Source organism: Ambystoma mexicanum, chromosome 11 (genome assembly GCF_040938575.1).
Source record: "Ambystoma mexicanum isolate Mex_15411 chromosome 11, UKY_AmexF1_1, whole genome shotgun sequence".
Taxonomy (NCBI): Eukaryota; Metazoa; Chordata; class Amphibia; order Caudata; family Ambystomatidae; genus Ambystoma; species Ambystoma mexicanum.
Window position 1 is genome coordinate 478288036 of NC_090934.1, and position 20440 is coordinate 478308475.

Sequence of the window (20440 nt, forward strand, 5' to 3'; positions counted from 1 at the left end):
ATTTACTGGGATGAGTATGAGGGTACCAGTAATGATTCTCACTTCTCTCCACCTCTTTGGCTCTACTGGGATGAGTATAGCGGTACCAGCAATGATTCTCATGGTTCTTTGATGTTCTCTCCTTATTGGAACAATTACTATGGTTCAAATAGTAACTCTTAGCATTCTCACTTATTTTGTCTTTACTGAGATGAGTATGAGTGTTCTAGAAATGATGATAACTCTTCTTCATATGATTCTTATGCTCTTTATATTCAGTATCCCTCCCAGGTTCCCCGTCTTCCTCGTTACCTCTTTCTCTTAGGGTTAGCATCACCAGGCCTGCAATCAGGATGGGATCCTTTCTTTGGTTTGTTGGGTTGGCTTCTTTGCTTTTCATCTTGCCTTCACTCTGCCCACTCTGCAGGGCTCCAAGGTAAGTGGTCTCAGCATTGTTAATGGACTCCCTAGTTCACCGGGCTTTGGTCATGCACCACCTTTCTCTCACTCGCTTTTAGTCTCGGGTTCACTCTGCCCGTTCCATGGGGGTTCCAGGTAAGTGGTCTCAGTGTTGTTAATGGACTCCCTAGTCCACCGGTCTTCGATCACACCAAGACCTTTCTCTCACGGCCCACTCTGTGGCCCTTCTGTCATTCACTCAACTTACCCTCTTTCTCGTGTTCACAAGGGTGTTTTACCCGGTCCCACATGCCAGCTTCCTCTTCCTATTTGAAGCTATGTACCTTCATCTCGTTCAGCTACATCCTCGCAGCAGATTACAATCTCCTGGGCTTCTCTCTCTCTTCCTCTATGCCCGCTGCATGCTTTGAGCGGGTATGTGATCTCAACATCATTGTTGGTGTCGGGAGGCAGATGAATACATCATCTATAGTGTCAGCGCCTCCCCTGGCCCCATACCAAAGGAACGAAGGGAGAGCACCATTCATGGAGCCTGTCCACTCTCTGCAGCCGTATCGTGAAAGTAAAGGGTTCTATTCACTAAGACAACCGTACCAAAGTTATCCTGGATTAATGGAAGAGGTGGTGAGCCTGCAGAATCAAGAAGAACTAAACATGCTGTGACCAAGGTGATAAAATCAAGTGACATCACAGCTGGAACTGACACACGTAGATGCATTAGACACGAAACAGATACGCATCCACCATGAAGCTACACAAACAATACGTCAAACTGCACTTAGATATGAAGAATATGCTTGCATCTAATAGGCTAGAAAACATATACTCTATATACGCTGAAACGCAAGACGTACAAGAATACATGTAAAGCTTACTCAATGCAAAAGCTGAACAAGAATGAGTGTCCATATAAAACAAAATGTATGGCGCAGCCACATTCGAGTGAATGGAAAGCACCAGGGAAGATGTGGAGCCTGAAAACAGAGCAGGCCCGCTGAATTAGCTAAAACCACAGAGCCAAGCAACACAGAAGATAGCTGCTCAACCCTGCCAAGCTTACAGCAGAAAGGGGAGGCTTGGGGTGGCACTGAGGAGGACAGAAGGTGATAAGTTCTGGGTCAAGGCATACTTCTCTTTGATTAAGTCAGGAAATAAATAATTGAAGACCAGGTGCTGATTAGATGAGAATCAATATTGAAGAAGAATAGCTCCAACAAGTCTCTAGAGGGCAAGAAGGATAAAAAGACCCCCGCAGTATAATAAGCCAAATATTCCAGTAATGGATGTGCGAATAATTCAAAACATGGGGCCTCATTACGAGGAAGGTGGCCACGAAATGTACGGTGCCGGTAAGGGACCAGCACCGTACATTCCGGGCCACCACATTACGAGGTCTGCAGTGGGTCCCGCTGAGGACGTCTACCAGGTGTCCTTAGCGGGACCCGCTAGCAGACCAGGATGCTAACAACGGGCCCGTCATTAACGGGCCCGTTGTTAGCATCCTCTCCATTCCATTTGGGCCCTTTGGGGGCTCAAATGGGAATGGGGATGTACCGGGTCCAGGTCCCGAGAATGGGAATTACTGGGCCCGCCAAAGTCGGCATGGCCCGGTAATTCCCTATTTCTGGAACCCGGACCCGGTACCCAGTATGGGGGTAGCCATGCCGCTAAAAGCGGCATGGCTACCTCCATACTCGTAATGAGGCCCATGGTCTCTTCACACGTGAACCAGGGTTGAAAACAGTGCCTATTCATTAGCGCTAGATACAGAGATGTACCTGCCAGCATCTCCTTAAATGTTTCCAGAACAACAACACAGGACAAGGTTAAGTTCAAAGCTAAAAGTCCTGGCTCATGGCCTAGAGAATTAGAAATTGTAAGTTATAAATGGGACAACGGCTTCTCGATGTCACTCCCCCTACCAGTATAGTTACTCATCTGTTGATGACCTGCCAAGCAATCAAGGTTGGCAAAGTCCATGCCAACCAATCCCCAGCCTCAATTAACACTATCTTATAATTGATGCACCGGCCAATCCAGTGGTAGAGAAATGACTTGTATTCACTGTTATTAATTTAGAAGTGGTTCCAGGTGGAGCCATCATATATGGCATAGGCAATGAGGGTACTAACCCCTATACATTGTATTCATAGATGATTCCCCTAACCAATCCCCTACTCTCATAGGGTTTTGTAACTACGTTTGTCAAACCATGCCAATGATGACGCGTTTGGCGTTTACAACCTGTTACCTGCATTGAAGAAATCGAGAGCTCTGAGAATTCACTGCTTATTGCTGTCCCTGTTTTATATCAGTTGATAATAAAACAGGCCTTTGTCATTTACCTTGACTCTTCCGTTTTTGGACACAGGATTTAACGGCCTGTCTGGTCTTCTTAAGGGCTAGGACTTTCCGCCCTCCCAGAACATATGGTTGCAGCCGGATGGTTGGCCAATACCCCCGGGAATTGATGTATTTTCCTGTTGCAAGGCTGAAGACTGCAGAGATGACCCGTGGAGACTGGAAAATCACACGCAATCTAAGCTGGTCATCAGGAGCCCCGTTGGAGAAAATCCTGCCCGAATCCCATGTGGCGCCACGCAGGGCGGAAGGCAAGTGGCTGATTGGGGAAGGAACAATGCTGGGGGCTTCGGCCAATCCATGGAATGTCAGTATAGAGCATCCCCTTGACAAATAAGAGGGTGAGGCTTCTTTGTATATATAGTGGGAAAGTAAGTGTTTATATGGTGTTGGTTAACCTAGGTGAATGGGTTGTGGAAGATCTCGTAGTAAACCTTGTTACAGGGTATGGATTGTTGATTATTGGTTACCCTCTGGCAAGGCTAGGGAAGACTACTGGATAAACCTTGTTGTTGAGGTATGATAAAGAGATAAAGGTTACCCTGACAAGGAATGGCAGATAGATGGCTGTGTGTGGGTTTGGGGTTTTTGATGTGTTATGGTATAGTTGGGGTGCACCCATGTGTGTAGAGATTGCTGGCGCCAGAGGAGAAGGTGAAAAGTGGGTTTATTTGTAATAACAAGATTTTGCGGATAGATGGTCTAAATTGTAGAGCATGGAATTCTGGTTTGGACCCAAGGAAAGGAGTCCTGAACAGGGGCGGCATTTGTAGGTCACACCCACATTGTTGTTGTTGAAGCCAATAGGCATGAGGAAAGGTGTAGAAAGTGGTTACAATTGAGGAGAATATTGTTCGTAAAAAAGCGTGGAGAAAACATAAGGCGTGGAGTGAAAATATGAGGGAATTTTAAAAGTTATGCACCTGCGCAAATCCCTGCCAAGTTACAAGGACAAAATCCAAAAGTATCATGTCCAGTGGATACAGGCCACACCAGATAAAATGGTTTTACCAGGGCCCCAAGATGGCACTTTTTCGAAATCAGTTCTGCAACACATGACCACAAATTTACATGCTGCATATAGGGGGGGAAAACTGCAGAATAGATTGGCTATTTTAGAGATTTTCGGGGATGAGGTGGAGGAGCCATAGCCGAAATAATAGATGCTCAACCAGCATGAAGGAGAGAGCACATCGCCCTCGTCTCCTTCTCCCCACAGCATCGATTCACCAGACATAAAACAGGGATATACTAACCCCACATATGCGCCACCCGTTTACAGTAAATAAGAACATTCTATAAATGAAGCTAAGATAAATGATCAAAAGACAGTGCCCATGTGCGATGAATATAATGAGCGCTGCAAACTACAGGTGAAGCTGATAGAGCTTGAAGGGATGAAAGGACATAAAACAAGGCCGAACGACAGGAAGGAGACAGTGATTACTCCAAATGAGTGGGTAGGAGGACAGATACTACCTTAATTGGAAGGAAGAAATACACATGAGCGTAGAGACAAAGAAGAGGAAGCTAACATGTGCCAGAAAAAAGAGGAAGCAGAGGAACAACAGAGAAAGAAGTTAGAGGAGGAAGAGAGAGAATTGGGAAAGATAATGGAGGAAGTAAAGGAAAGGGAAAGACGATATAGAATAAAGAAAAGGAGAAGAAGCGACAGGAGGAAATGAAAAAGGAACTAGAAGAAAGGGAGAAGGAGAAAGAAAGAGAATATAGGGAAAAGTTGAGAAAATGGAAGGGAGAAGGGAAAAGCAAAGGGAAGTGGAAGAAAAGGGAGTGAAGGAAATGGAAGAAGAATGAGAAAGACACAGAGTGGAGCAGAGAAAGAAGGAGAAAGGAAGTTCAGAAGCTTGTTAAGGAGTGCATACATCAAAGGGAAAGATGAAAGTGAGCAGGGGTGGGAAAGGAAAATAAGTATAGAAAGACGTTTCAACGAAATGGAAGAAATAATGAAAAAGAATACTCTTCCTGATGAAGATGAGGGGGCAGTGATGTGAAGGAGGATTGGTAACATAAATAAAAGCAGGTGGCACAGCAAGGCCACCCATAAGGTGAAAAGGAGTGTTGTAGAATTGCTGCAAGGAGAGCCAAGTTCATTGGAGAAAGCATTGAGGGGAATGTACAGGACAAACCCATTACCACAATTAGATTCTGAGGGCAGAGAAGATGAAGGAAGTGGTGACGATTGTGGGTCAATGGGGGTTGATGAGAAAAGAGAGGAACAGGACATTAAGGAGAGGAGGAGCTAGGACAAGATTGGTCAGAGAAGGAGGTAGTGTGGTCCAATTCGTCGAAACCAGAACCTGCAACAAATCCCAAGCGGTCAAGAGAACAATTGCAGGGCATAGAAGAGATAACCCCTTATGCAAACAGGCTGAGAACATTGCTAGCATGAAAAAAGGTGAACATGACAGACGGATAACAATACAGAATGAACACAATTCTCATTGTTAGAAAAGGGGCAGCGGTCACAATGTATAGCGTGGCCACAAATGGACAAGGATAATTTGAGGTGTAACTTAACAACATTAACATTGGGGACGGGGAAATGGATTTATGAGCTAGAAAGAATGACATCAGGGATGACACTGGCGGTGGATGAAATACAAAATGAGAGACCTGCTCTCCAACCTTGACTCTAACACCCCTTGGGTCCTCATCTTGCTTGATCTCTCTTCTGCCTTTGACACTGTCAACCATCCCATCCTGCTCAACCGTCTCCGTGATAACCTGGGTATCACTGGTCAAGCTCTGGCTTGGCTGACTTTTTTCCTCTCTGACCGACCCTCCCTGGTCCAACTTGGGTCCTTCCTCTCCGCTAGCTTTTTATCTACCTGTGGTCTCCCCCAGGGGTCTAACCTCTCTCCCTGGCTGTTCAACCAATACCTGGCACTCCTTGCCCACCACATCGCTGCTCTCTGCCCCAACTTTCAGTGCTATGCGGATGACACCCAGCTCCTTTTCAGGCTACCCTCGGCCTCCTCCTCTCCTTCCCTCATCTCTGACTGTATGTCTGCTATGCAGGAGTGGTGTGCCGCCAATGAGCTCTGCCTTAATGCCAGTAAGACTGAAATTCTCCTCAACGGCACACCTGCTCCCTCTTTCCCTGCAGCTCTCTGGCTGGACTCTCTTGGCCCTCTTCCTGCTCCCACCTGCAAGGCTAAAAACCTCTGGGTCATCTTCGACTCTACACTCTCCTTCTCTCCTCACATCTCTGACGTCTCTAAGAAGTCACACTACCAGCTGCACCTCCTCAAAGGTATTCTTCCTTTCCTCTCCTTCCCTCAGAAGCTCACTGTCTGCAGAGCTCTGGTTCTCTCTAGGCTGGACTATTGCAACAGCCTCTTTCTAAATCTGTCTGCTTCTACTCTCCGCCCTCTGCAACTTATCCAGAACAGGATTGCAAGACTTGTCCTTGGCCTCAAGCCCAGGGATCGCATCTCTCCAGGACTGAAATCTCTGCACTGGCTCCCAGTGGCTGCAAAGGATTAAGTTCAAAACCCTCTGCATCGTCCACAACGCCTTCTGGGGCCTGGGGCCTCAATACCTTCAACTCTCTCTTCCTAAATATCTTCCTTCTCGAGCTCTTCGCTCATCCGCCTCCAACTCCCTCAGGGTCAGTCACTTCTCCAAGCAACAAGTTGGTGGTAGATCTCTTTCCTCGGCTGGTGCCTCCCACTGGAACAGCCTCCCTGCCTCCCTTAAACTTGAGGAGAACCATCTCCGGTTCCGGAAGCACCTCAAAACCTTTCTCTTTGCTTATGCTTTTTCTCCTCCTCTCCTCTGCAGACCTCCTAGCTGTAACTGAAATTACACTGGCTACCTGGACACCCTCTGATCTCGGGACCAGGTGCTTCCCTCACCAGCGTCTCACACCTGCACTGCCCACATGGCAACCCTCGCACTTGGGGACTGCTCTGTATCCCTACAGTCCCCCTCCCAGCCCTTAACACCTGATGTCTGCACTTACTCATGGACTTGCCACATGCTGGCCGCTACTTACTTAGAGTTATCATCTTTTTCCATGTACTGCACTGTCCCAGCCCCCTTCCCACACACTTGCGCAATCTGAATGATACCTGGCATAGTAGGATCGTTGTCCGTCCTCCCTTTGTCCCTCTCCCTTGCCTCATCGCACCTTGAAACACTTGTGTATAGGCGTGTTATAAATATCATATCATATCATAGTAGATGCTACCATTGGGGACAGCGCTGATGACATTTGGAAGAGGGCAGGGCACCCTGGGGAACCCGTGCAGGACACAGCTCATGATGGCGCAACATTTAATAACTGCAGGGCAAACAAATGGAGGCCACTCAGAGTGCAATATCCTGACACGTCAGACAGGAGTGTGATCATGACATGCAAGATGCGAGATGACGAACACCATGTTGCTTATATTCAACAGATTCAAGAGCGATGGGGTCTCGAGAGTCGAGAGCCGTGGGCCAAAATTATAGCTATTATTTATCATATTTTGTGTCAAGGACTACAAGAGCCAGTGCAGAGGACACTGAAAAAAATTGTGAGAATGGAAGCAAAGCAATGGCCAGAAATCCAATGGACAAAGTTCACCATTGTGGACTATTACCAGAGAAAGCAAGAAATAAGCTTGAGGAGAGAAGACTAGAAGAAGCAACGTTAGTTCAGAAAAAACTGTTGAAGTTTTCAGTGGAAAGTGCTGAGTTGACAAGAGGAGAGAGAGTGGTTACACAAGACATATAGCAGGTACAGCCAATGGCTGGAGGGAGTTTTGCAGGAATGGGAGAATGCAATTACTGGCCATGAGGAAGAGGGGTTGCACCAAGAGGGAGAGGGGCAGGGTTTCAAGCCCCGCAAGTAGGAGGATTCAATGGGGGACTGCCCAGATTTGGGCATGTGGGAAAATGGAACACATTGACCGAGTATACAGAAGAGGGGGAAGGGTGCAACAGAATTGGCGGGGTCCAAGAGGGGGAATGGCATATCCGCCACCATGCAGTGCAGAGCCACCTGAGTATTATGCCCAAGATCACACGCAGTATCAGACACACTCGCCGCAAAGGCACCCTACACAACAGATGTCAATGCAAACACAACCACCACCAGTACAGCCCCATCAAGTGCCCATACAGACACAGCAAACAGAGATGCAACTGCAAGCACCAGTAGAACAAAATACCACCATGGTACCTTGGAACACAAATACAAGAGTGCAGGCACCTACACCTAGAATAGGAAGCATGTCCATAGTGGGGGGAATCCTTTTACTGGGACGGGGTGAAGCTATACCCACAAAAGGACAGCCCAGAGACTGATTTGATGTGTTCAGTCCTATCGGTTATGCCTGACCCACAAGAAGAACCACAAGTCGAGGTAACGATAGATGGCAAAACATTTTCCTTCCTTGCAGATATGGGGGGGACAAGTCCTTTGTTAGGGAGGGGAGATTTCCAATGTCAGGCATTGCCATGAATGCACAAGGGTTTTCTGGGGCTACAAATTTGGTTCCAATTACTGATGACTTACCTATCACTATCGAGGAACATGACCTTTCCATGTCACTATTATACTCCCGTCATGGGAAGGGATATGAGGAGTAAGCTAAACATTACCATCTCATTCACTGACCGGGGGATAGTGTGTTCCACTCCCGAGATTCATTGCATGAACGTTTGGGAATTTACATTAGCATTTTCAGGCAAGAAAGCACAAAGGGGCGTGTCTATGGATTCTGAAGTATTCCAATATGGAGTGAGTCCCCTACTAGCATGGCTTCCTGGGATAAGAAGCAAAGTGTTTCGACTACCTGCAGCAGTTTAATTAAGGCCAGAAATCCCCATGGACGAGGAGGAAGAACATGTGTTCCCACTAGAACTGGAAGCAGTCATAGTGAGCGATGAGAGGGTAATTAATTACGGGACTGATGACGAAGGGAAGACGTGGTGAGCTGTGATCACCTTGGACGAAAGGCACAGGCTGCCTGATTTGACAGATGAGAAACTATTCAGGGATGAGGATTCAGATGATGACGTGGTATTTTGTATACATCTCCCATATTGGGTGAGAATTGAAAACAGGGAAGTGCCAAAGAGAATAGCATTGCTAAAAAAAAACACTGTAATTTTTTCACAAACATTTGGCACAAGTACCAAGCCTACTGCTGATCAGTAGTCCTTATGACATCGGCCTGCTTAATGGAGTAGGTGCAGTTAAAATTAAATTGAAGCTGGGAGCAATCTGACCAAGAGTGAAACAGTATCCTGTGTCAAAAGAAGCAGATGAGGGCATATACGAAACAATTTCAGGATTAGTGAGACAGGGAATATTAGTGCCATCTGAATACCCATGTAAAAGGGCAGTGTAAACAGTGGAAAAATCGACAGGGGGGTCTTGGAGATTTATCCAGGATTTACGTCCCCATAACAATATAATTGAAGCAGAATTCCCACTGGTTCTGAATCCAGCCACGATATTATGTAAAATCCCATCTAAAGAAAATGCTTTACAGTAATAGATTTGAAGAATGTATTCTTCTCAATTACCCTTCATGAGGAGTCACAAGATCTGACCTTGTTTTCATACAGAAATAAAAAATGGAAACACACTTGTTTACCACAGGGGTATTGTGATTCCCCCTCGATATTCAACTGAGTCCTCCATCTGGACTTAGGGAACATAAACCTTGAAAGTACAGTGATTCAGTATGTGGATAATATTTGGTATGCAGTGAGACAGAAGAACAGTGCAGAAAAAAATGCAGATAAGCGGTACAAGGTAGACAAATAGAAGTTACAATATTACAAGAAGGAAGTCTTGTTTATTGGACATTTGATATCCCAAGATGGCAGGAAAGTGACCCCTGAAAGAGCAGAGGCAATTATGAAAACACCACACCGAAAAGCAGTGAGGGAAATGCAACCATTCTTGGGTCAATGCAACTATTGTAGGGAATGGGTCTTTGACTACAGCACATACGGTATACCCCTGTTGAAGGGACTCAAAGAAGCCCCGAAAGACAACAGAGACATAGCGTGGATGGAACAGATGATGGAAGCCTTTGACGAATTGAAGAGAGCAATATGCTCAGCACCAGTCCTGGGAATCCTGGATTATAGTGTGTTTTTTTTCTGTTTTTACACTTAAATAGGGTGGTGATGACAGCAGTGCTTACACAAAAGACTACCTTTGGACACAAACCACTAGCATATTACAGCAGGCTTTTAGAACCAGTAATGTGAGACCATTATCCCTGTGAATAATCACTGGCTGCTGCAGCCTTTGCAATACACACATCAGCAAATATCACATTGGGCTGTGAAGTAAAAGTGTTTAGGTATGAAGTGATGATATTCACCCCAGAAATCAAAATTGATAGGTGCAGGGTAGTGAACTCAGCATAGCAGAGTCGGCGGAAGAAGGAGATTACGTGCACGATTGCACCAAGTATACAGAGCATTATGATGACATACCACATGTTAGAGAGCATGACCTTGTAGGTGGGGTACTCTTTATTGACCGGTCTTCAACTACTGACCAGAATTCAGGGGAAAGGCACATCGGGAATGCAGTGATAAAACTGAACCAGAATGGCAACTTTTAAGTAACTGCTGTTAGTCTAGAAAATACCCTACCATAGCATAGACGGTATATTATGTTGGCCGAAAACCAACCGCATCATACGTCTAGCATCGCCAGTACCGAATCGTCAGCATAACCATAGAGCGTCCATTTTGTAACAACAGAATTTGCCATTTTGCGATTTTGCTTTTTCTTGCTTTTCTGTTCTGATGCTTTGCTAAAAGTGAATTCTATTTCGTTCTGCTCATGCGCAGAGCAAGGCCACAATTTACATGCGGAGTGACTAGCCCAGACAGCCCAGACAGCAATACACTGTTTTTCTCCCTCACAAGTCCTTGGAAGTAAGCAGAAAGGCATTTAATCACCAAGCAGGTGCCAACTAGTCTCGCTGAAATGACAGTAACTGTAGAAATAGACAGTTAATGGCTTGAATTATACTCTCCTTCACGGCCCCCCTTTCCTGGGCCCCTTCAGATCGAGCTGACCTCTAGCTCACAAATAGAAACCAAGAGATAGTAGGGCTTGGAATGTGTCCCTCCTACGAACACAGCTTGCTTGCAGAACAAGAGCACTATGTTCTCTGTAACAAAGAATAGTGTCTGCACCTTTGCAGATTGCAACTGTTGCTGAATAAATGTCTTTAAGGGTGTCATATTCGTCATAATTGTCAATCACCAAACCCTTGCTAAAGAAGATACATTATGGGCGTTTTTGATGTGTCACTACTGATAATATGATGGTCTTTTTGTATATATGTAACTGATGTAAAATGTTCACTCTCTTGCATCCCACAAGGTCTGGGTAAAACATGTTGCGGGACGTGAGATCTGGTCGGCCGACTGAGTCTATTTGCTTTGCAATAAACCCTAGATTTTGGGAATTGAACCTCGTGTCTGGCCTATCAGTTCGTGTGTGGTGATTGTGCCTTGTTTCCATGCACAAGGGTCCCCCAGTGGCCCGTCAAAAGATGGCGCACGAATAGGGACCCTCCCCCATTTGCTCCATCATGTACGTTGAAATTTGAAGAAGGCGGAAAAAACAAATCGAGGACGAGGCCGTCGTGCCGGGATCGAGGGGTGTTCGGGGCGCCCCTGTGAAAGTGATGAGAGACTCCTTTGCAGATCTGTACACAACCGGTCCCTGATCGATGCGTCCGGCCAGAGAGCAAGAAGGCAAGGGTCCCGAAATTAGGCAGATTGAGCCAGATACGCAGACACGATGATCCTTGGTTGCGTCTGTATACAGACGAGTTGCGTCTTGAGAGACGAACTGATTGATCAAGTGAGTCATGCCCCGATTCGTAATAGTCCTGATATTGGTTGAGAGTTGCTCCTGCAAGATCAAACGCCCAGGGTAAGGTACTAATAAGAGCAAACATGCTTGGGAAAGTGTCTTCCTGTCTAGTGGGATTTTTCCACTGCGGTAGACAATCTTTGGAAACTGGCCAGGTTGCACCACCCGTAGGGTCACCAGCGTTTGAGATGTATGTGAAGTATGGAATAGGGGCAATAATGTTTGTGAATTTTGGCATAGGCAGACCAGACACGTAGAAGATTTGCAATGGCCTAAAAATGGGAGTTATGAGATGGCGCGAATAGATCATTTGGAATCAGTATTGCTGCGCAAGAAAGCACGCACTGCAACATTTGACGTCATTAGAGACTGGAGGAAGGAAGCTAACCTCTGCTTAAGAAGCAGAGAGAAACATGCACCTACGCACAAATCTAATGCAGATAGAGCGCTAGAACAGGAAGAAAAAGAATGGGATGAGCAAATTAGAAAGGCAGACAGGAGTCTCCAAATGGGAATAGATAAAATATATCCTCAACAAGAATTGCATGCATCAGATGAACTAATCAATAAGATTTTAAATGAGAAAAGACAAGAACGTCCCAAAAGTAAGACTGACATAATTGCACCATTTCCCACTGGCCAGCTTCAGCCCCAACCCATCCCTGCTATTCAGCCTCAATTACAGCCTCAGTTACCACTCCCCCTTCCAGTTGTTCCATCTGCACCAGCCCGTCCTGAACACGTGATCCTACTGCCCCCTTCTCCTACCGAGCTTGAATCCACAGCTATCAGAGAAGACAGTATGGGAGGAGCAGGGCCTGCAAAAAGCGTATATGCTAGAATAACCCGTAGTGCGGTCAGCAAGGAGAGGAGGAAGGAGTTGAAAGAACAGGCAGAAATATATATCGAAGGAAATGATGAGGCCTCGACGCTGGGGTCGATGTACGATTATAAGAAGCTCAGTAAAAACAGGTATTGTTGGAATGCATGGGAGAATATCTTATGGAAAGATGGAAGTAATTAACTGCTATGGTGCCGCCGTAGAAGATGCAGGATTTGAATGCCTTTTCGCGTATAAGAAAAAGTGATTCAGAGATGAAGGAGCATGTGGACAGGCTTTTTGAGTTTAAAAATGAACTTGATGAATTATATTCAGAGATGTTTTCTGTTCCTGGGTTTCGGTACAAACAGGTAAGAAGAGGGAGACGAGAGACGGCACCATATGTGCAACAGCGATTTTTTCCGCCATCAAAACTGGTTAGTGAAGAAATGAAAATATGTACGCGAGAGGTGCTTAGATGGATTACAGATGCTAGCATCCCTACAATGGAGGTGCATGAAACATTTGATCAGTATACATTAGGAATGCAAAGAAAAGCATTGCAGGTAATGGTTGAATATTTACAAAACAAATATGTAGATAAAAAGCAGTGCTGCCCACCTGAAATAATGGCAGAGTATAAAAAAGCATTTTCATGGGATACGGGAGAGACTGCCTTATCCCTTGATCTAGCTATAGTGCTTCATAAGAGAGAGGAAGAAGGAAGAGCGAGTGTGATATTTCCCATGAGGGAGGTCCCACCCACTGTTGTGCTGAAAGTAGAAATTCCTGGTGTTAATGGACAACCAGCGCAGGTAACAGAAGCACATTATACAGCACAATATGTACATGCCCCTTTCTCCAGACAAGAGGTGAATAATATAAAACAAACAATCCCTGATTTGAGAAAAAATCTGGCGGGATTCTATAAAGAAATTGAGTCTTATTTGAAATCGTCCATTTTTACGATGAGCGATATTGACCTATTATTCCCTGTAATTCTCCCAGCAGATATATGGAAACAAATAAGGAATGTAGATGATCTTGATAGTTTGGGTGCTACATGTGAACATTTTATAAAAGAGGATGCGGGAGGGCGCTGTTGAGCCGAAGCAAGATGGCCGCCTGAGTGCTAAGCTCCAGACTGGGAGAGCACATATTCTCCTATTTTGACCCTTTCTGGTACAGCTCTACCTCATCCTCTCACTGTGGCCTTTGGGGGAAGCTACTGCCCACACCTCCGCCGAGTCTTGGAATTGAGGTCCCCCTGGGAACACCGCTACGACCACCGCAGAGACCGGTGCTGCAGATCCCTTGCTTGACCAATGCTGCAGCTCCAGGGGTGGCGGCTCGCCCAGCTACTAGATGCTGCGGTGCTTCCGGCCGCTGTGGGGGAGGGCCGTCCTGGCCTGAAGAGCGCGCCGGGCGTCTGGTGCACCCCTCGAAAATACTTGGAACCTGTATGTGCATTGCCGCATCAACATACCCAGACCCCCGTAGCACCCCGGCCTGAAGACCGCTTTGGATTGCCCTGCCAACTGATGGCTAGATCCTGCTGTGCCTGTGGCCGCCACGCAGGAGGCCCGGGCGGCAGGGGTGGGCGGCGTTGGTCCCACTGGTCCCGCGCCGGGGCACGGCATGCCGGCCCCCCTCCTGCTACCCTCCTCCAACAATACACGCGGACCAACACTTGACAAGGTAGAGGGCCTGGGGGGCTGGGGCAGCCCGCTCCTCCGCCGCGGCGGTGCCGGCTCAGGAGGCTGTTCACTCTCTGTGGTCCTCCTCCTCCCACTCGCGGGGAGCGTCCGAGGCAGGCTGCCGGATTGAACCACGACTCCTCGTGACACCGTCGGCCGGGTGCCCTGAAGAGACTGGCCCGGGGCCCCATTACTTGGATTACCAGAATGCTGGGGAGTCGCCCCCACCCGGCCCTACTTCAACACGCACAACATCCCTCCTTGGGTAACACCGCGTGGGCCTACCATTACATCCCATTCCTCTCCAGCTGCTCGTGGTCGGGTGGCTTCCTGGACATTGGGCCCCCTCTGTATATTTCAAGCGCTGGGGCACCAGGTGGCTCCCCCCTGAATGCCGCCATTGTCTGGATGCTGCCATTGACAGTTCACTTGGAACTGGGTTCCCCATGGGGGCCCCTCCTCACCGCTAATAGCCCTACAGAACAGTGACTTTGGTGTAAACATATAGCCAGGGACATGGTCGCAGTTGACTTGGCTGGGGTGTTGCCCTCACTGGATCAGCTTCATTAACCTAAACCACACCGGGACTCCCTGGTTGCTCCAGGTGGCCCCGACCATTAACACACGCCCTGATCACCAGAACCTTTTCTACACACAGCCTGCGCCGTGACCGTAAACCGCCAACAAACCCACCGATCCTTTCCTGGGAGGGCCTTCACTACTGCTGATACGGTCGTGGTGCGACTCCACTAGTGACATCCCCACCTGCATTGAATCTGTATATGGTCAGTACTGTGGAACTACTGCGACGGTACACAACTATATGCTCAAGTGAAGCCTGAGAACATAGGTTAACCAAGGGCAACCATATAGACTCTGCAAACGGAAGAACAGCATAATCACCTGCCCTGATACCCCTAGTCCAACATTCGCTCACAAGGAATGCTAACTCCTTTGTTCACTTACACTCATCCTTGGACCTGGAACCCCTTTCACATCCTCACCATGACTAAAGGTGCGGGTGCAGGGAAAAAGCAAAGTTCTCTAAATATGTTCACAAAAACACACGTCCAAGATGGCGGCCGAGCCCCCGGAAGAGGGTCCCACCTCCGTGGCCCCCCCCAGCCCCAGATAACTCGCAGAAGATGCTGGTGTACATTCGGGAGGGTTTCACCACATTGCATTCTAAACTAGATGACATGAATGGCATCATCTCCTCTATAAAAGCTCATATCGAAAAAACAGACGGAAGGGTCGCTGAAATTGAAACTAGAGTGGGGGCGGCTGAGGACGAACTGGGCTCTCTCCGCACTGCGGTTTCCACGCTTTCCAGTCGGGTATCAGCAGTTGAGAAGAAAAATTATGATCTCGAATCTTGCTCGAGACGGAACAACCTGCACATTGTCGGAATGCCCGAGGACAAAATCACGGAACCCATGGAGGACTACGTGGAACGCATTCTGCTAACACTCCTAGATACACCAAAGCTCTCCCACAGTTCGCAGTTGAAAGGGCCCACCGCTCCCTAACCACAAAGCCCAGACCTGGCACACCGCCACGGCCCATCATAGCTAGAATCCTGAACTTCGGTGACCACGATGCCATCCTAAGGGCAGCCAGGATTAAGGGAGAGCTGCTTCTTGGAGCAGCTAGGATTCATCTTTACCCGGATTTCTCTGTTGCCATACACCAAGAGCGCAGAACATTTCTAGCGGTAAAAAAGTGACTCTGAGACTTGGGAGTTAAATACTCCATGCTGTTTCCCGCAAAATTAAGGATCGAACATTCTAACCAAACATTCTTTTTCACGCTCCCGGAAGAAGCTTCAAAATTAATTGATGAACACTTCCCTGGCTGATTCCCAGTTAATCTGGTTGGCTGCTGCGTTGCCTTGTTGTTACCAATTGTGCCAATGTCAACGATAGCCCCGTAGTCTGCCTTGTTTATGGGGGCGACTACACCTTGCAAGAGTACATTAGTTATCAGTTTTTGTTCCCTATTGCTATGCTGATCCTCCATTATGCGGTAATCTTCTGCCACAGCAGCCTCTTTGTGTTTGGTAATTACTAATATCCTACTATCTTCCTAATCTGAAATGGTAATTAAACACACTGGGCCTCATTACGACCCTGGCGGAGTGGGTTTACGCCAGCGGTATTCGCGGCGGACCCGTCCGCCCTACTACGAGTTCCCGTAGCGCCATGGAGCGTTTTCCGCCTGGTTTTTCCGGGCGGAGAAATCCATGGCGCTACGGGACCCTGTTGTTAATTACGCCACCGTATTTTACGGTGGCGTAATTAACGCCTTCCCCACTCCCATTATACCCTATGGGGCAAAAATGGGAATGGGGAAGGGTAAAATGGGGAATGGGGATTTACCGCCCCGCCAAGGTCGGAATGGGGCGGTAAATCCGCCAACCCCCATGGCGCTATCGGCAGCTTTCCGCCGTGCTCCATGGCGCATTTGGCGCCACGATTTCCGCCAGGGTCGTAATGAGGCCCACTGTCAATCCTACTGTATTGGAAAGCTCCTCGCACTCTCCCCAGTCCGGTGCGTCATCGCCAGACCAGCTAACAGGCCTCCAGGCGCTGATGCCGAGTAGTTTGTTGTTGTTGTGTTTTTGGTGGGGTTTCATTCCTCCGTTTGGGGGAGGGATATGGGTGGGGGTAATGGGCTGTAATGTTAGAAAAGTCTTGACAACCACCAGAGATGCCACACATACCACAGCAATGCATCACAGACACATAGATACAGTGACACACCTGCCCAGGCCTAATTGGCATAGGCTACCACTAATCCTTAGACAAAAACTCAATCAATGCCCCCTCACGCATGGCAGATAGCAGCTTAACCTTCATGAGCTGGAATGTGAGGGGTCTGGAGAACTACAAAAAGATGGGGCAGATACAACCATATGCTGAGCACCACTGTGTTAAAATCTTATGCCTGCAGAAGACCCACGCCTGCTCTGAACAATGCAAAAAATTTGCTAAACAGTGGGAACCCCAGAGGTACTACACCAATTACTCCACCCAGAGTCAAGGTGTCCTTACTCTAATACACAGGAACCTTCAGTTTGCATGCCACCATTCACAGACCAACTTGGGAGATATGTTCTAATTATCGGCAAACTACAGAATCAGGAGGTGGCCATCCTGAATATATATGGCCCGAATATTGATGACCCGGAATTTTACCTGCATCTGGCCTCTGTCTTGGAGAGTTACCCCCTGGTCCCGATCATATGGGGTGGCAACTTTAATACTATATTGGATGTTAACCTGGACAGATCGGGTTCCAGACCTCGTCAGCTTTCCAGAGCAGCAGTGGCGTCGCTAGGGGGAGTTTGGGGGGGGGGGCGGTGCCCCCCCACTGAAACCCGCCCCCCCCTTATTCCCCCACTACCTAAGACGAGCAGTGACCATGTTCTCCCATTACTTTTGTCTGTGCCCCCCCTACTTTTGTCTTTGGCCCCCTCTGTGCCCCTCCTAAATTTGATTCCCGGTGACGCCACTGCAGAGCAGCCCACACAATTCTTACCATTCTCCCTCGGCTAGCAGTGGTGGACGCCTGGCGGCTTATGTACCCTGGATCCCGCACATACTCTTACTATTCCTCAGTTCACGATTCACATTCTAGGATAGACAGATGGCTCATGTCAGACATATTGATCAGGTCCCTGTCCCATCTGGCGATCCTCCCCAGAACACTATCAGACCATTCACCGGTCACTATCTCATTGAACTGGGGCCAGGACTATGATAAAACAAGACATTGGAGAATGAAGCCCCATGCCCTCCTGGACCATGCTTTCGCCTCCGAGTTCGAATCCTCCATCGAAGAATTTTTTTAAATTAACGCAAACTCTGTGTCATCACAAACCACCCTCTGGGAATCCTTTAAAGCATACACTAGGGGTATCGCTATATCCAAGGGGAGCGGCATCCTGAAAGGTATCCGAGCGGAGATCACTGATAGTGAATTGTCCCTAGCTAACCTAGAGACACAATATGCCCAGAATCACTCCCCTGCCACACTAGCATCTTTGGGGTCAGAGCTGGACAGGTTCTGTGGTCTCACAGAACGAGAGGCCAAGTTCCTGGACAGCCCTTACATGGTAAGGAAGTATGGTGAGGGAGAGCGGCCAGGCCGCATGCTAGCCAGATTGATACACCAGGAACTTGGAGCACCCAACATACCGGCGATAGAAAGGTCCGATGGAACACTTGCTACCTCACCCCATGACATCAACACGGAATTTCTAGCATTTTACACTTCTCTATATTCGAAAGTTGACGGCCCCCATATCTCAGAAATCGACTCCTATCTGGAAAGCCTCCCTCTCTAGGTCCTGTCCATCGACGCCATCATCTCCCTGGAAAGACCCTTTAATCATGAAGAACTCACGGAGGCCATCGAGTCGTTGGCATCAGGAAAAGCCCCTGGTCCAGATGGCCTCCCCATGGACTTTTACAAACACTATAAATCCTACTTAGTCCCACATTTACTGGCCTTATGGGAGGAAGCGTGTGAAAAAGGCATACTCCCCCCTCACTTCGAGAGGCAATGATAACAGTCCTTCTTAAACCTGGTAAACCCCCACCCAATACGGCTCATACCGGCCCCTCTCGCTAATTAATTGCGATGTTAAGCTATATGCCAAACTATTAGCCAACCAACTGGCTTTGTATATGCCCCACATCATTCACCCCGACCAGGCGGGATTTGTCCCAGGAAGGTCTACATCCCTGAATCTAAGAAGGCTCTTCAATGTGATCAGTAGGGTCAATCCGAAGGCACAGGCGGTGGCAGGCACCCTAGATATGCAAAAGGCGTTCGACTCAGTGTCATGGGAATACCTATGGCAAGTCCTTGAGAAATGCAAGTTTGGCCCAAACTTCCGATTAGGGATGTAAAGGTATAACGGTATACTGTTAAAGATACCGTGAACCACTCAATTGAACAATAATAACCGTCTAATTGTTTATACCGGTATACCGTTTATACCGTTAAGTGTGCTTTTCAATCTGATTTGGAAAGGCTGCAGTAAGCAAGTGCTGCGCAGTCTTGGTCTTGCACTGTTGGATGTGCCATCTGCCAAGTAGTTTCAGTTGGAGCAGTTTTTAATGCCATTCCATAAACCACACGTGCTTGTCACAAAATCAATATGTTAGCAATAGGAAGAATAAATAGTGCCAAGAAGGAAAAGGGTTTACTTTGGGTTGGCGGCTTTGGGGTTTATATATTTATAATGGATAATATTTTCTAAACATATGACAATGGGGGATTTCCCTGGTTCTATCATTGAATTTACATATAAATCACACTGCGAAATTCACTCATCTCTGCGGGTATTCCCTGCTGCCATACCAAAGGGTAACATGTCAGTGATTACTGAACACCTTTTGGCCTGCAAGTAAACTAAAGGCTGTAATGTAAAGAGAGCGTGCATGTGCGTGTGTGTATGCACAGGAGCGTATACTAACATCAGCCTCCATTGATGCAGGTTATAAAGATGGCAATGTGTTCATCTTCACCAGTAGCCAGTGGGGGAGCTAAAAGCTTAAATGACCACTTAAGAAAAGCTATGTTTGCTTTGCCAGTCGCAGCACGCCCCCCCCTCCTCTCCACACGTGTGTTTGTGTTTGGTGGAAGTAAGGGGTCGCATTTCAGTGGAAAGTATGTTGAAAAGCCCAATTCTGGCCCTGGGTGCCTGGTTTTGTTTGTGATGATAAATCTGACAATTTATGACCTTTTAGAAAATATTTGTTAAGATTGGTTAACTCCACCTGCTGTACCGCGATAACCATGATATACCGTCATTTTGCAAGAAGGTTATCGTACCGCCATAAAACTAATACCGTGACACCCCTACTTCCGATCCTGGGTAAGACTGCTATACACCGGCCCATCAGCCAGGGTCCGCACTGAGGATAGGTGTTCCAACCCCTTCCAAATAGCCATAGGGACACGACAGGGGTGCCCTTTTTCCCCGCTAATATTTGCCATTGAACCCTTTGCCGATATGATGCACCAGTCACACTATCACAGAGGGTTACGCACGGCAGGCCAGGCCGATATCGTCTCCTTATATGCTGACGATGCCCTACTCTACATACGCTCCCCAGATACCAATCTTGCCCCAATTTTGGCTGATGTGGCCCTATTTGGACACATATCTGCGTTGAAAGTAAACTGTTCTAAATCAACTCTATTTCCGCTTACTGACTCCACGCAACCACCTTCTAATCTAAGGAGATTCACTTGGTCTCAATCCAACATCACTTACCTGGG